The sequence below is a fragment of the Hylobates moloch genome, unplaced genomic scaffold (assembly GCF_009828535.3).
Source record: "Hylobates moloch isolate HMO894 unplaced genomic scaffold, HMol_V3 SCAFFOLD_7, whole genome shotgun sequence".
Lineage (NCBI taxonomy): Eukaryota > Metazoa > Chordata > Mammalia > Primates > Hylobatidae > Hylobates > Hylobates moloch.
The window spans coordinates 46,940,360-46,945,797 of NW_026652282.1; the positions used below are offsets into that span (position 1 = coordinate 46,940,360).

A 5,438-nucleotide genomic window follows, 5' to 3' on the forward strand; every position below is an offset into this window, starting at 1 on the left:
TTGTTAACATTAATAAGATCTTACACATTGAAGGCTGGCTTGATAATATGATGTAAATAAGGTATTGAGATCTTAGGCCTAGATTCTATCAACAGAAATGGGCTAAAATGAAGGAGGTGATAATCCATTTTCCTTAGTGTTGTTCATACTAGTCTTACACTATTGTGTTCAGTCATTGGGGCTTTGACTTGAAGAAGAGACCAGCAATTTTCACAATGAATACCAGTAAACCCCTACAGAGTAACAGAATTCAGCAAACACTCTAAGTACTTCCTTTATGCTGGGCCTGTGCTACAGGAAAGGAAGACAGAGATGAGAAAATCATAATCCTTGCCCTCAAGAAGCTCAGACAAACAGGCAACCTGGACATATATACAGACAATTAACTCAATGGGCTAAGTGCTAGAGATAAGTCCAAGGAACAGAAAGCAGAGAACACCTAACTCTACCTTGGGAAGACTGGCAGAGGGGCTCAGGGTAGGCTTCACAGGAGGGCTGCATGAGTGAACCAAGTCTTGAAGGTTGAGTAGGAGTTGGTTAAGGGCATGGTTGAGGCTGGGAGTTAGGAAGAGCATGTGCAAAGGCTTAGGGTGCTAGAAGCACATGGAACACATATGTGGCAGGAGAGAAGCTGGTGATGAGGCTGGAAAGATGGGGGCCTTGTGTGCCATACCCAGAAGTCCTGGCTTGACTCTGTAGGCAGCCAGGCATCATCAAAGCAAGGAATATAGGGAGAGCAGGGTGGGCCTTATGGAGAGGAGGCATCTAAGCTGGGTCTTGGAGGATGAGTAGAATTTCAACAGGCAGGGATGTGGGATGGAGAAGAAGGCTTCCCAAGAAGGGACAGGAGCAGAGAGAAAAGTGTGAGCAAAGATGTGGAGGCAGGATGAGTGTGACATGTGTCAGACACAGTGAAGGAACTGATCCTCTGGTAGGAGTGATCACAGTCATCTGGGGCACTTTTTTTTTGAGACGGAGTCTTGATCTGCCACCCAGGCTGGAGTGCAGTGGCATGATCTCGGCTCACTACAAGCTCCGCCCCCTGGGTTCACGCAATTCTCCTGCCTCAGCCTCCCAAGTAGCTGGGACTACAGGCGCCTGCCACCATGCCCAGCTAACTTTTTTGTATTTTTTTGTGGAGACAGGGTTTCATCGTGTTAGCCAGGATGGTCTCGATCTCCTGACCTCGTGATCCACCCACCTCAGCCTCCCAAAGTGCTGGGATTACAGGCGTGAGCCACCGCGCCCAGCCTATCTGGGGCACTTTTTTAAAAAATCTTTTTTTTTTTTGAGACAGAGTCTGGCTCTGTCGCCTAGGCTAGAGTGCAGTGGTGTGATCTTGGCTCACTGCAACCTCCACCTCCCGGGTTGATTTGATTCTCCTGCCTCAGCCTCCCAAGTAACTGGGACTACAGGCATGTGCCACCACACCTGGCTAATTTTTGTATTTTTAGTAGAGATAAGGTTTTGCCATGTTGGCCAGGCTGGTCTTGAACTCCTGGCCTCAAGTGATCCACCTGCCTCGGCCTCCCAAAGTGCTGGGATTACAAGCATGAGCCACTGTGCCTGGCCAAAATATCTTTTTTTATTTCTTTACTTTCTTAATACACTTACTTTAAATTAAGAAAAAAAAAGCCTGGCGTGGTGGCTCATGCCTTTAATCTCAGCACTTTGTGGAGGCCGAGGTGGGAGGATTGCTTGAGCTCAGGAGTTCAAGACCAGCCTGGGCAACATGGTAAGACCCTATCTCAATAAATAAATAAATAAATTTTAAAAAGAAAAAAGGATAAAATATCAATCCCTGGCCTCTACTCCCCTCCCATCCTCCAAGATGATTCTAATTTATATGGTCTGGTAGTGCAGTCCTGGCATCAGTATATTTTAAAAGTCCCCCAGGTGATCATAATCTGCAGCTGGGCTTGAGAGCCACAGCTGTAGGGGAGCTGTTGAGGACATGGATGGAAAGGTCGGCTAGAGCCGGATACCAGTGACTATAAATTAGCTAATGTTTATTGATTTTTTTTTTTTCAGACGTGGTCTCTGTTGCCCAGGCTGGAGTGCACTGGTGCAATCACGGCTCACTGCAACCTTGACCTGCTGGGCTTAAGTGAGCCTCCCACCTCAGCCTCCTGAGTAGCTGGGACCATAGGCATGTGCCACCTTGCCCAGCTAATTTTTAAAATTTTTTTGTAGAGACAGAGTCCTGCTATGTTGCCTAGGCTGGTCTGGAACTCCTGAGCTCAAGTGATCCTCCTGCCTCAGCCCCCCAAAGTGCTAGGATTATAGGCATGAGCCACCTTGCCTGGCCTATTGAATGTTAACCGTGTACCATTCACTTAGTGTATATTAATCCATTTAATCTTCACAACTCTATGAGGATGGGTACTATTATCATCCTTGTGTTGCAGCTGTGGAAACAGAATTTGTGCAACATCATATGCCAAAGTGGCAGTCTGGCTTTCAAGGCATATCCTAGAAGGGCTTGTATTCCAGGCCAAGAGGTTGGCTTTTCTTCTGTAATCACCTTTGTTAGTTCAATGTATATTCGTCCAGAATTTGTCTTTATGCATCTGCAAGCAAGTACCCATACACATTTCCCCCTTTCTTTCTTTTCTTTTCTTTTCTTTTTTTTTTTTTTTTTTGAGATAGAGTCTCACTCTGTCAGCCAGGCTGGAGTGGAGTGGTATGATTTGGCTCACTGCAACCTCTGGCCCCTGGGTTCAAGCAATTCTCCTGCCTCAGATTACAGGCATGCACTAAAAAGGTAGCATACTCTTTACACCTTCTGTGCCTTGCTTTTATGAACAATGTATCCTGGAAATCATTACAAATCGGTACATAGAGAGCGTCCCCATTCTTTTTTTTTTTTTTTTTAACAGCTCATTAGCATTTCTTTGTGTGCATGTACCCTACTTGATTTCATCTTGGATTGGTTTCCGTTTCTGGCTATCAAAATGCTGTAATGAATAATCTTGTTTATGTGCCATTTTGCATATTCCCAGAAATGAAATTGCTGGGTTAAGGGGTAGGTAGATGTGCATTTGTAGTTTAAATAGGTGTTGCCAAATCGTCCTCTGTAGATGTTGTACTGTTTTGCATTCCTACCTGCAGCGTATGGGAGTATGTTGGCACTTAAAAAATTTTTAGAAGGCCGGGCGCGGTGGCTCACGCCTGTAATCCCAGCACTTTGGGAGGCCAAGGCAGGTGGATCACGAGGTCAGGAGATCGAGACCATCCTGGCTAATATGGTGAAACCCTGTCTCTACTAAAAACACAAAAAATTAGCCGGGCGTGGTGGCGGGCACCTGTAGTCCCAGCTACTCAGGAGGCTGAGGCAGGAGAATGGCGTGAACCCGGGAGGCAGAGCTTGCAGTGAGCCGAGATCACGCCACTGCACTCCAGCCTGGGCAATAGAGTGAGACTCTGTCTCGAAAAAAAAGAAAAATTTTTTTAGATTCAGGGGGTACATGTACAGATTTGTTACATAGGTATATTGCATGATGCTGAGGTTTGGGCTTCTATTGTACCTGTTACCTGAATAATGAATATAGCACCCAATAGGTAGTTTTTCTTTTTTTCTTTTTCTTTTCTTTTCTTTTTTTTTTTTTTTGACAGGGCCTTGCTCTGTTGCCCAGGCTGGAGTGCAGTGGCACAATCTCAGCTCACTGTTACGTCCGCCTCCTGGGTTCAAGCGACTCTCCTGCCTCAGCCTCCCAAGTAGCTAGGACTACAGGCATGTACTACCACCCATGGCTAATTTTTGTATTTTTAGTAGAGACGGGGTTTCGCCTGTTGCCCAGGCTGGTCTCGAACTCCTGACCTCAGGTGATCCACCCGCCTTGGCATCCCAAGGTTCTGGGATTACAGGCGTGAGCCACTGCACCTGGCCACAATAGGTAGTTTTTCAACCTTTGCCCCCCTTCCCTCACTCTCTCCTTTTGGAGACCCCAGTGTCTATTGTTCCCATCTTTATGTCTGTTTGTATCCAATGTTTAGCTCCCACTTATAAGTGAGAACATGTGGTATTTGTTTCTTTTTTCCGAATTAGATCCTGATATTTTAGGGCCAGGTGTGGTGGCTCATGCTTGTAATCCCAGCACTTTGGGAGACCAAGGCGAGTGGATTGCTTGAGCTCAGGAGTTTGAGACCAGCCTGGGCAACAAGTCAAAACCGCATTCTACAAAAATATTAGCCAGGCGTGGTGGCATGCGCCTGTAGTCTCAGCTACTCAGGAGGATGAGGTGGGAGGATTGCTTGAGCCCAAGAGGCGGAGGTCGCAGTGAGCTGAGATCACACCACTGCACTCCAGCCTAGGTGACACAGCGACACTCTGTCTCAAAAAAAAAAAAAAATCATGATATTTAAATGTGGATTTTTTTTCAACTTTTATTATAGATCAAAGGGTACATGTGCAGATTTGTTACATGGGTAAATTGCATGACACTGAGGCTTGGGGTCCCAATCATCATATCGCCCAGGCAGTAAGCATAGTACCCAACAGGTGGTTTTTCAGCCCACGCCCTTCTCTCTCCCTCTCCCATCTAATGGTTCCCAGTGTCTATTTTTCCCATCTCTTTTTTGTTTTAGTTTGCAAGATAATTTTTTTTACTTCTTTTAAAAAATGGACATTAATATTCAATATATATGTATGTCTTAAAACTTCACCCAGGTTTACAAAAATTAGTCGGGCGTGGTGGCACATGCCTGTAATCTCAGCTACTCGGGAGGCTGAGGCAGGAGAATCACTTGAACCTGGGAGGCAGAGGTTGCAGTGAGCTGAGATCGCGCCATTGCACTCCAGCCTGGGCGACAGAGCAAGACTCCATCTCATAAAAAAAACAAAAAACCAAAACCAAAAAAAAAAAAACAACAAAAAAAACTTCACCCAGGCTACTCTGGGCACACTGTCCATGGATTAGTCCTGCTCTGTAAGGAGCAGTAAAAAACAACAAAATCTCCCAATTTAGTGAAAACAAGGCATTCAATGGCAGACCAGCAGCAGAAACTGCTTATTACCTAATAATCATTTTATAAAGTCATATCTATATAAAAACAAACACTAAAGAGAATAGACAACTAGAGTGACAGGCATAATTATAAATAAATACCAGATTACCAGATTTTAAATAGTAATCTATAAAAGTTTTACTACCTAAGGATTTTCACTCAAAGAAGAAAAAATACATAGTAAAGCCAAGCTTGCAGAATGGGGAGTTAACAGATACATTTTCTCTTAATGGAAACCTATCTAGCTTCAGTAACATTTCTGGATGAAGCATCAAGTTACTGTTGCACTTTTTTTTTTTTTTATTGAGACGGGAGTCTCTCTCTGTCACCAGGCTGGAGTACAGTGGTGCGATCTCAGCTCACTGCAACCTCCACCTCCCGGGTTCAAGCCATTCTCCTGCCTCAGCCTCCCGAGTAGCTGGGACTACAGG

General features: G+C 45.0%; 1 pseudogene; it reads right to left on the reverse strand.

The window, feature by feature from the left end:
• Positions 1 to 5,244: 5,244 nt before the first annotated feature.
• Positions 5,245 to 5,438, reverse strand: part of LOC116811306 (TIMELESS-interacting protein-like) — a 1,374-nt pseudogene continuing 1,180 nt past the window's right edge.